Here is a 12102-nt window from a genome sequence, read left to right as displayed (position 1 = left end):
CATTTTTGCAAGCAAACAAACGCTTTTGCAAGTAAACAAATGCTTTGTGATTTCTCACAAAACAAACATTTTGCAAGTGAACATGTTTTTCAAGTAAACACTTTTCAAGTTTTTTGGAGAATGCAAAAATTTTGCAAGCGAAAACAAAGTTTCTCAGGGAATGCAAAAAATTTGCAATTAAAATGTTTTGCAAGTTAAAAAAATGTTTTTCGGGAGAGCAAATTTAAGCGAGCAAACAAATGTTTTGCAAGTAAGAAGAGTTTCTCTGAGAACAAAAATTTAGCAAGCAAAAACATTTCTCAAGGTATGTAACAAGTTAACAAGCAAACAAAGGTTTTGCAAGCAAAAAAGTTTCTCTGGGATTGCAGAAATTTTGTAAGCAAACATGTTTTTCGAGTAAACAGTTTCTCAGAAAACACAAATATTTTGCAAGTAAATGTTTTGCAAGTAAACAAAAATCTTGCAAGCAAACATGTTTTTCCAAGCGAAAGTTTCTTGGGGAAAAATTTTGCATGTGAACAAGCGTTTTGCAAGCGAAAACAATGTTTTTCAGGGAACACAAAAAGTTTCTGAGAACGTAAAAATTTTGCAAGCAAACTAATCCTTTGCAAGTGAAGAACTTTTTTGGGAAGTGCAAAAATGTGGCAAGCGAACAATGTTTTGCAAATAAAAAAAAAAAAAATTACAAATAAAAATATTCCTCAGGGAATGCAGCATTTTACAAGAAAAATGTTTTGCAAGTGAACACAAACATTTTTTAAGTTTCTTGGAGAATGCAAAAACTTTACAAGCGAACAATTGTTTTGCAAGCGAAAATGTTTTTTAGGGGAACAATTTTTGTGAGCAAACAAATGTTTTGTAAGCAAAAGTTTGCCTGAGAAAACAAATTTAGCAAGCAAAAACATTTGTCAAGGAATGCAAAAATTTTGCAAACAAATGTTTTGCAAGCAAAAAAGTTCATCTGGGAATACAGAAATTTTGCAGTCGAACAAATGTTTTGCAAGTAAACAAAAATCTTGCAAACAAACAAATGTTTTGCAAGCAAAAAAGTTTCTTTGCAAGCCAACATGTTTTGCAAGTCAAAATGTTTTTAAGGGAACACAAAAAGTTTCTTGGAGAACGCAAAAATTTGGCAAGCAAACAATGTTTCGCAAGTAAAAAATTGACATGAAAATGTTTGCTAAATTTTGCAACTGAACAAATGTTTTGCAAGTGAAAACGTTTTTCGGGGGAACACATTTTGCAAGCAAACAAACGTTTTTCTGAGAACACAAAAATTTTGCAATCAAAAATGTTTAGCAAGCAAAAACATTTCTCAAGGAATGCAAAAATTTTGTAAGTAAAAAACTTGCGAGCAAACAAATGTTTGGCAAGCACAAAAGTTTCTTGGGGAATGCAAACATTTTGCAAGCCAAACAAATGTTTTGCAAGTAAACAACTGTTTGACAAATGAAAATGTTTCTCTGGGAATGTAAACATTTTGCAAGCAAACAAGATTTACAAGTAAACATATTTTGTGAGCAGAATGCAAACATCAGCAAGCAAAAAATATCAGCAAACAAAATTTCTCAAGAAAATGAACATTTGCAAATGAACAGTTTCTTAGGGAATGCAAGAAATTTGCAATTGGACACAAAGATTATTGGTGAAATGCAAAAGTTTTGTAAATGCAAAGTTTTGTGATTAAATACAAAGCTCCTTAGCAGAGCAATTAAAGAGAGAATCACTTTGTTTTGCAAACGAAAGCAAAGCTTCTTGGGGGAGCGCAAAAGTTTTGCAAGCAAATGTAAAGTTTCTCAGTGAGTGTGTCTCAGAGAAATTAGCCAACATGCCAAAGATCTCAATATGAACTCAAACACCTTAAAATCTCCCAAGAATCATCTCCCAAATGATATGAGCTATGCATCTGTCAACATTTGACTTATTAATGTCTATTTTTGCTGCTTCATACCCATTTTAGGAGAAATAAATGTGAAGCCTCCCAAGCTGTGAAAGAGAAAACTCTAAGGAATTCAGTGTTCATCCGAGGTTATTCTGTGAGCTTTATTAAGACGGACAGCGCAGCGCAAGTTCAACGTGTGGACTAATTAAGGCTAATTACTCTCAAAACGAGATTTTACTCCATGCTCTTTGGCGGAAATGTGCTGTGCTGTGTGTGGGATGCGTAGAGTTCTACATTACAGTCCACACTGTCTTTTAACACTTCAAAGTCAACAGTCACAAGCCTTTTGCCTCCATAATGTGATGCATTTATGAATGAAACAGATGGACAATAAATGTAGGCCAGGGCTTGATTTCATCCATGGAGAACTGATTTCAGAAACAGCCACAATAAAACCATTATGAAAGTCAGTTTTAAATTCCATGCATCAAAATTTCCATGCATACATGATGTTTAACTTAAAATGCAATCATTTTTTTTCTCATGCCCTTAAATGCAAATTATTACTATATCTTACAGTGGCTCAGAATCATTCATTTAGCACACTAATCCACTATTATAATCAGAAATGTTTGTTGAGCAGCAAATCAGCATAACAGAACGATTCCTGAAAGATCTTGTGACACTGAAGACTGGAGTAATGATGCTGAAAATTCAGCTTTGATCACAGAAATAAATTACATTTTAACAGATAGAAAACAGCTGTTTTAAATTCTAATAATATTTCACATTTTTACTACATTTTTAAACCAATAAATACAGCTTTGATGAGCATGTGAGATTCTTATTTAAAAATAATGTACCAGTCGTAAACATAAACAAGTTTTCCTGTATACTCTCTGTACATGTGTACTGTAATGAAATGAACACATTTCCAGGAACTCTGCCTCCTTCGCTGCTTCTGCACGCAGCTTAATAATCAAACAAATTTTCCGATCGGAAATCTGGCAAGTGCGTGCTCCTGTCAGAGTCGGCCCAGCCTTTGGGCAAGTATGCTAATCAGCATTTATTTCATTTGACAAAGACAACACACGAATGCAAAGCTATTAAATATGCAGCGCTCTCTTTTGAGCGCCGTAGCCAGCGGCAGAGCTTTCTCAATTTGTCCTCATCCATAAAGAGCCTCGACTAATAGCATCAGCAGAGATGAAGAGCATTTCTCACAGCCCTCATCTGCCTCTCTGCTTTAGTGCTGCTGTCTCTCTCTTCATGTACATGCAAATGAAAAAGAGAGAGCGAGAGGGAGTGTGTGTGTGTGTGCGCAACAGGCAGAACAACCTACCGACTGAATAGCAACACCCTGGCAACTACCATGAATATCCAAGGGTATCATGCCAGTGATTTTTGCATAAAATTTCACATTCATTGATGTACAAATCCAGTTATAGAGACACTGAGTATTTTATAACATACACACACACACACACACACACACACACACACACAGGTGCATTTCCACACCTCTCCCATCTCAGTATGACTGTAAAACTTTCAGAGGAGACGACACAGTCTCATTCACACCATGCAGCGGATCAGCAGCAGTAGCTCATCATGTGTTTAAACATGCTCTCGTTTCTGCCAAATCACTTCAACTCCTCTGTTATCTGGAGAAACACAATATGATTTAATGTGCTTTTAATTCCTACAAGACACCAGAGACTTTCATCATTATGACAAATTCATCATTTTAAAAGCCTCCATAAACACCTACTGCAAAATAATGAAATATTAGCAATGCACATGTTCCAGAAAATATTTTTCCAATCAGAATACATTTTTGAATGGCCATCAATGGAGAAGGAGGGAGGGCCATGAAAAAAAACATTATAAATGGAGCTCAGACAGCTCGTCTAGCACACCGTTTCCACTGTAAACAGGTTATTTACTGATTACCAGAGTTCCTGTTCATCTACAGATTCCACTTCATGCAAACTATGCAGAACACCCTAACAACAGCACAGCAACACCCTGGCAACTAAATAAAATACCCTAGCAACCACACAGAAGGCCATAGCAAGCACATGCCAATACCTTGGCAACCACTGTAAACATGTTATTTACTAATGCATAGCAACAACCTAGTAACTGCAACCCCTGGTTACACCCAAGCAACTAGACTGAACACCCTAGTAACAGCATAGCAACACCCTGGCAACCACTGTAAGTGTGTTATTTACTAATGATAGCAACAACCTAGTAAATACAATCCCTGGTTACACCCAAGCAACTAAACAGAACACCCTAGTAACCACAGCAACATCCTGGCAACCACTGTAAACGTGTTATTTACTAATGCATAAAAACACGTTACTAAACATATACTAATGCATAGTAACACCCTAGCAACTGCAACCCACTGGCAACCACTTAAACAAGTTACTAAACATGTACTAATGCATAGCAACACCCTAGGAACTGCAGCTTCCTGGTAACACCCAGGCAACTACACAGAACACCATAGCCACCACATAGCAACACCCTGGCAACCACTTAAACAAGTTACTAAACATATACTAATGCATAGCAACACCCTAGCAACCGCAAACTTCTAGTAACACCCTGGCAACTAAACAGAACATCCTAGCAACCACATAGCAACACCCTGGCAACCACTTAAACAAGTTACGGAACATATACTAATGCATAGCAACACCCTAGCAAGGGCAACCTCCTGGAAACACCCAGGCAACTAGAGAGAACACCCTAGAAAACGCTATGCAACACGCTGGCAACCATTTACACAAGTTACTAAACATATACTAATGCATAGCAACACCCTAGCAACGGCAACCTCCTGGAAACACCCAGGCAACTAGAGTGAACACCCTAGAAAACCCTATGCAACACGCTGGCAACCATTTACACAAGTTACTAAACATATACTAATGCATAGCAACACCCCAGCAACTGCAACCTCCTAGTAACACCCAGGTAATTAGACAGAACACCCTAACAACCACATAGCAACACCCTGGCAACCACTTAAACAAGTTACTAAACATATACCAATGCATAACAACACCCTAGAAACTGCAACCTCCTGGTAACACCCAGGCAACTAGGCAAACCATCACACAGAACATCTTTAAACATGTACAATGCTAGCAATAACACTCAGGCAGCACCCTGGCAACCACTGTAAACATGTTTTTTACTGATGCAAAGGAACACTGTTTCATGTTTTTTACTGATGCAAAGGAACACCCTTTCAATTCCCTGGCAGCTAGACGGAGCACCCTTGCAACTGCATAGCAACACCCCGGCAACCACTGTAAACATGTTATTTAGTTCATCTGCATTTCTGCAGGCACACGGGTCTCATTTCAATCTAAAGTGAAAAACACATTAGGAGAATTCTCACGGATGCTATTCACAGACACGGACTCCGGAAGTTCATAGCCTCTGGCAAGTGTGTGTGTGTGTGTGTGATGATCTGCTCACAGGCGCTCTTTGGCAGCGTCTTTCAGTAAGTGTAAGATGCTGTCTGGCAGGCGGGCAGGTCCGGGCCGCGAGCCACTGAATGTTACAGTCACACAGACAGGAAGAGGAAAACAGCGGGACGTCGGGAAGTGTTGCGACCCAGAGGACGCAGAAGGGAATCAGACGAAACAAAACAAAGAGATGGAGAAGGTTCCATTCATCAAAGGCTCGATAATGGCCGACGTGCTCCTTCACACCACGGGAGAAGCCATGAAACACCAGGAGTCTTCACGAACGTGAGAGATGTGCTGGCCCCGTCTGCGGCTCACACACACAGAAATATAATAAACTCAGTTTGTCTGTCATTAAACTGATCTACATCACTGCGCTCACGCAAATGGCTCAGCGTTACCATGACAACCAGGGTCAGGCAAAACACTGAATTTAAGAATGGGCTTCCATTGTGTGAGTTTAAACTGAATTGACCACAACATGCAGGATGGTAAACTGAAAGGAAAGAGGAATTAGAAAATTTTGGTTGGTATTTTTATGCTCACCTAGGCTACATTTATTGGATCAAAAATACAGTAAAAACGAAAAAAATCAGAAATAATTTTTAGAATTTAAAATAGCTGTTTTCTATGTGACTATCTGTTAAAATGTAATTGATTGGTATGAATAAAGTTGAATTTTCAGCATCATTACTCCAGTCTTCAGTGTCACATGATCCTTCAGAAATCATTCTAATATGCTGACATATTCAAATTTGAATTCCAAATTCTGTTCTTATTCAAATTCCCAGTCTAATTCTGAAGGTCACCAACACCAACTGCATCTCTTACAGCATCTACCAAACCTGCAGTGGTCGCTAGACGGTCGCCAGAGAGGGTAAACCATGATTTAATAAGTGTCTGTGAGGTCATAAACCCCCAGCGTCGTTCCTGACACTCCAAACCACATCCAGATTTTCCAATTCCACTCGCGTCAGACAAAAAAAAATGTGATTCATTCTCCTCTCATCCACTGACTCCGTCTGTAATATTGGATTTGGAGACCTTGAGAGATTAAAATCCATCCTTAAATTCACAATATTAGAAAAAGATGCTGTCTCAAGCATTTCAAGGTGGGGGGTCAGCAGTGCGCTCTGACCTTTGACCTCAGAGAGACACGCTCACTCGGCTCATACTGTATTCGGCTGAATAGGCTGCAGATGTGAACATCACTAAACAGCTTCCTGCATTTTCCATTTTCGCCCTCTCTTTCAACAGAAAGAAAAACTGTGTTCGCCTCAGATAAGAAATCCCTCCTGATGGACACCGTCTCCTGCCTGAGAGAGCTGGCAGACAAAAACATGATGAATTACATCCTTGTTTGAGTTCATCTCATGTCTTGATTAACCTGCTCAAGTTGAAACAGCACAAAAACAGAAAACCTCACTGACCGCCATGAAAGAACAGGCAACGGGATCTTTTTCATCTCGCAAACAGCTATTTGTCATTTTAATCCTCATTATACGACCACATTTCCAATAAGCTGTAATACCGGCAGAAATCTGTCATGAGATCACACTACAAATCTCTGACTAATGAAAATCACAGGCACGTTTGTAAAACAACACAGTGCTGGTGAGCACTGGCCCACATCTGTCACAACGAGCTGTTTTATGGATTTAGAAATAAATAATAGGAGCTTTCAATGTTATATTTGTCTGCAGACTGTATTACACACACACAGACATTACTGACACACTCAAACATAGAAAAGCCTAGCAACCTTATAGCAACACATTGATAACACAGAACATTGTGAAAATCAAATAGCAAAACTCTGGAAAGCATATAGAGCACCCTAACAACTGCACAGCAACACCCTGGCAACCACACAGAAACTGCCTAGCGCCCACACAAAACGAACTAACAATCACATTGTAACACCCTGGCAACCAAACACATACAGTAACAACACATTGGCAACCACACAAAACACCCTAGCAATAGCACTGTAACACCCTGGCAACCATACAGAACACCCTAGCGACCACATACAGTAGCAACACCCTAGCAGTAACACAGAACATTTTAGCATAGCAACACCCTGGAAACCACACAAACACCCTAGCAATCACATACCAACACACTAGCAACCATACAGAACACCCCAGAAAACACAACAACCTGGCAACCATACAGAACACCTATGCAACTGCATAGCAACACCCTGGCAACCATACAAAACATCCCAGAAAACCATACAGAAGACCCTTGCAATCACATAGCACCCACACAGAACATCCTAGCAACCACAAACAGTAGCAATAAAATGCCAACTACACATAATGCAATAGCAACTGCATAACAACACCCTGGCACCCATACAGAACACATCAGAAACCACATACAGTAACAACACCGTGGCAAACATACAGAACACTCTAGAAATCACAAATAACACTCAGAACACTCTAGCAATCACAGTGGCGGCACACTAACAACCATGCAACACCCTAGCAATCACATAGCAACACCTTGGCAACCACACAGAACATCCTAGCAACCACATACAGTAGCAACACCCTGGCAACCATACAGAACATCCTAACAACCACATAGCATTTACATTACATTTATATTTAGTCATTTAGCAGACGATTTTATCCAAAGCGACTTATAAATGAAAACCACATAGCAACACCTTGACAACCACACAAAACACCCTAACAACCACATAGAGTATCAACACCCTGGCAACTACACAGGACGCCCTAGCAACTGCATAGCAACACCTTACCAATCACATAGTAACACCATGGCAGCCATACATTACACTCCAGCAATCACATACAGTAGCAACACCCTAACAACCATGCAGAACTCCCTAGTGATCACATAGCAACACCTTAGCAACTGCATAGTAAGACCCTGGAGACCACACACATAGCAACAATCTGGCAACACACACAAAGGCTGGTTTGATTGCTTTTAAAGTATATGTATCTTGATTTAGGATTTTTTTTTTTACTATTTTAAATGGAAAACAGGACAATAATACTATTTTTATATTATGAATCAGGTAAGAGCATCACTAAAAGTCCCGCAGAGTCTTTCTCAGCTGCAGCTATTAGAGACAGACGTGACAGTCTCGTGTGATAATGTCAGTCACTGAGAAACGGCCGCAATCAGAGCGAGCGATAACATTTCTACTGAACACCACCTTTACGACTGCTTCAGATGCGCAGCGTCTCTTCAAACACTTATTCACAGAAATGTCACTGATAACCACCATCTGAAAGCATCAGTACTCAACCCATAATGATCCTCTGTATTCTCAAGAGCTCACATGAACATTCACTCAACAACAGTCCATGAAAACACACATTCAAGAGTCGCCAAACTCTGACCCGTGATCAACACAAATATTAAAATACACAGCACACAAAATACTGGAACCTTTCATTACTGCATGACATACAGTATATTTAGAATTCATTCCTCTTGATTTTTTTTTTTTAATAATACCAAGTCAACAACTTGTTTCATGACTGATGAACTTGACACTGTTATTGAACTGAATTAAATCAACTCTCAACTCAACTGAGCTGAATAATGACAGCTTTATAGTTAAAATTCATGAATTCTGCAACATTAACACTTATTTTCCTGTATATTACTGTGAAGCTGCTTTGAAACAACAGTGTTGTACAAAACAGGCTAAATGACTTGTATAAATAATTGTATAATTTGTATAAATTGTATATACATTAACAAGTATTTATTAAAGACTTGACCAACTTATTGTGCCTCTTTCTTCCTGTAATTTTTTCCTTTGCCTAAAAAAATACGTACATACACACAAGCCAATAATTTTTTTCCCTTTAGAAAGGCAAAATATAAATAGAAATTATTATTATTATTGGTACACAACCTGATTTAAAAATAAAATAAAGAAATAAAGAAAAGAAAAGGAAAACATAAACAGAATAAAAAATAAAACAATTTATTAGAAAATAATAAATAATATAATTAATAATAAAATAAAATAAAAATATAAACACTGGCAAAATGTCTAAAATATATTCTTATTTTTATCTGATGGACTGTAAAGAATCTTTGAGCTTTAGAAAGGCACAATATAAATAGAAATTATTATTATTATTATTATTATTATTATTGGTACCAAACCCATTTTAAAAATCATTTTAAAAATCTATATGCCCTGAGCCTTCAAAAAATAAAATAAACTAAAAAGGAAAAAAAAAACAATTTAATGAAATAAAATAAAAATAAAACAATAAAATAAAATAATGAATAAAATAATAATAAAATAAAATAAAATAAACAAACGCTGGAAAAATATCTACAATATTTTCTTTTAATTTTTATCTGATGGACTGTAAAGAGTCATTGAGCTTTAGAAAGGCAGAATTTAAATAGAAATTATTATTATTATTGGTTTAAAACCGATTTTGAAAATGATTTTAAAAATAATCCATGAGCCCTAAGTATCCAAAAAATAAAATAAAATAAAATAAAAAATAAAATGAAACGGAATAAAAAAACAATTTGTTCTAAAATAATGATTAATATAATAATAATAAAACAAAATAAACACTGGAAAAATATCTACAATATTTTCTTTTAATTTTTATCTGATGGACTGTAAAGAGTCATTGAGTTTTAGAAAGGCAGAATTTAAATAGAAATGATTAATATTATTGGTTTAAAACCGATTTAAAAAATCATTTAAAAAATCGATGAGCACTAAGTTTCCAAAAAATAAAAGAAAAGAAAAAATACAATGAAACGGAATAAAAAATAAAACAATTTGTTCTAAAATAATGAATAATATAATTAATAATAAAATTTTTACAAAACTGGCAAAATATCAAAAATTTTTATTAAGTATAATATTTAGGCATTTTAGTCTCTGACCTTAAAGGTCAAGGTCACCGTCAGCTGATATGACCAATGAAACGTTCAGTGAAAATGAGCACAATAAATCTGTTGAATAATACAATTACGAAATGCGCAATGATGTGGACATCATGTGAGCATGACATAAGACACTATTAAAAAGAAAAATTTGACAGTTTTCATTATAGTCGAAATGAAAGCCTGACGGATGAACTGGAAAGGAAGTTTTAATTGAACATTTGCTTAAATGTTCCTGCCAGAGAAAGCTGACGTCTTTAACCGTCCCTAATTGCGAAATCATCTTTCTTAACACGGATATTAATAACAGCGACGACTCTTTCAGTCGTGGTGAAACATGGCAGCTAAAAGCGGGACGCCTCACACTTGAGCTTCAGCTTTGACTTTGTGTTTGGAATTATGTTCAACACGATTGTCGTGATGTATATTAATTATGATGTTCGCCAGAGAGACAGAAGCTGCCAAGATCTCTCTGGCAGGGGCTGAATAAAGACTCCGGCGCGAGACAGACGGATCCGTGGAGTGAGACAGAACAATCAGTCAGAGAGGGCAAACGTATTTCACAGATGTTCGCTTTGGACCGCGAGCGAGGATGATGGGACTCGTGAGAAGAGCGATATGCTGGATGATTTTCCCGTCCTCAGCAGCACCGGCTAGTCAAGCACATAATAACGGCTCTCCGCGTAACGAGGCCTCGGGATGCGCCGCCGATACCGAGGTCCTGCAGGAGCCGCGCTCCGCGTTACGAGCGAAAACTAATGAGCTTCGCCTGTATTTTCATCTCACCTTGTCGACAGGTGTCCTTCAGCAAAGCCCTCCAATCGCATTTTCTTTCCAAAGAATATTGATTCGCATTGATTTCTGCCCTCCCTGGATTTCATTTGCTTTCGTCCTTGAAAGAATTTACAGCCTCGACGCAGGGAGAGAAAATATTGCATTTTCTTATAGTCTTCGTGCAGTTGGGAATTATGTACAAATGGCTTTGTCACTGACATACAGTGAGGGAAATAAACTTTTATTACGGCCGAAATGAAACAACCTGCAGCCCTAAACGCATAAAACCTGAAATTTGAGAAGCTGAAAATGCAAAAAACACCTGGATGAACAGGTGCTTCTGTTCTCGGAAAATTTCAAAATATGTCGTCATGTTAATAGCCCATTCTGCATGCTTGAACAAACCAAACTCTCCACCTGAAGTCTTTATACCCAACTTTAAAACCACCCAAAGCCATTTTAAAGGCAGCTGCACAAAAAAATAAAAACATGTATTTTGTTATGCGAGTTTCTTAAATTCCCTCTTGGTATTCACATTTATGCATCTGGCAGTTGTTTTTATGCAAAGTAATGACACTGCACACTGACATTTTAATCAGTTCATGCATGGTCATTTTGCACAGAATCGAACCCATGATTTTGGCGTTGCGAGCGCCACGCAATGCTGTTTGAGCTTCGCTTCGAGAAAGCACACAGAACAAATGCATTTTTTGTTATTAATGTTAAAGGTTTACCAGATTTTTCCATTTTATATTTATTAGATTTTTTTTTACAGTGTGATTTTTGGAGACTGAACCAACATTATAACAATCATACCTAGAATATGAACATTATTAAAATATACTTGCATCCATCCATCCTTTCTCCTTCACGTTTATGCAACGATTGCTACTGTATGCAGTTAAAATATACTAACAATAATGTTTCTAAAACGTAAAAAATAAAATAAATACAAATCTAAAATAAATAAAATATAAATCTAATATTCTAATATATATAAACTTTTATAATAACATATAATTTAATATCTAATATTTT

The 12102-nt window shown here is 37.1% G+C and overlaps 1 protein-coding gene across 3 annotated transcripts in view; it reads right to left on the bottom strand.

Annotated features, from left to right (window-relative positions):
• efna5b (ephrin-A5b) overlaps positions 1 to 12102 on the bottom strand; it is a 145773-nt gene that overhangs the window by 11620 nt on the left and 122051 nt on the right. The gene's annotated exons all lie outside the window — the stretch shown is intronic.

This window comes from Labeo rohita, chromosome 8 (assembly GCF_022985175.1).
Source record: "Labeo rohita strain BAU-BD-2019 chromosome 8, IGBB_LRoh.1.0, whole genome shotgun sequence".
In the NCBI taxonomy this organism is placed as follows: Eukaryota; Metazoa; Chordata; class Actinopteri; order Cypriniformes; family Cyprinidae; genus Labeo; species Labeo rohita.
Note: the sequence above shows the minus strand (reverse complement) of the source record. Positions and strands in the feature narration are given on the sequence as shown.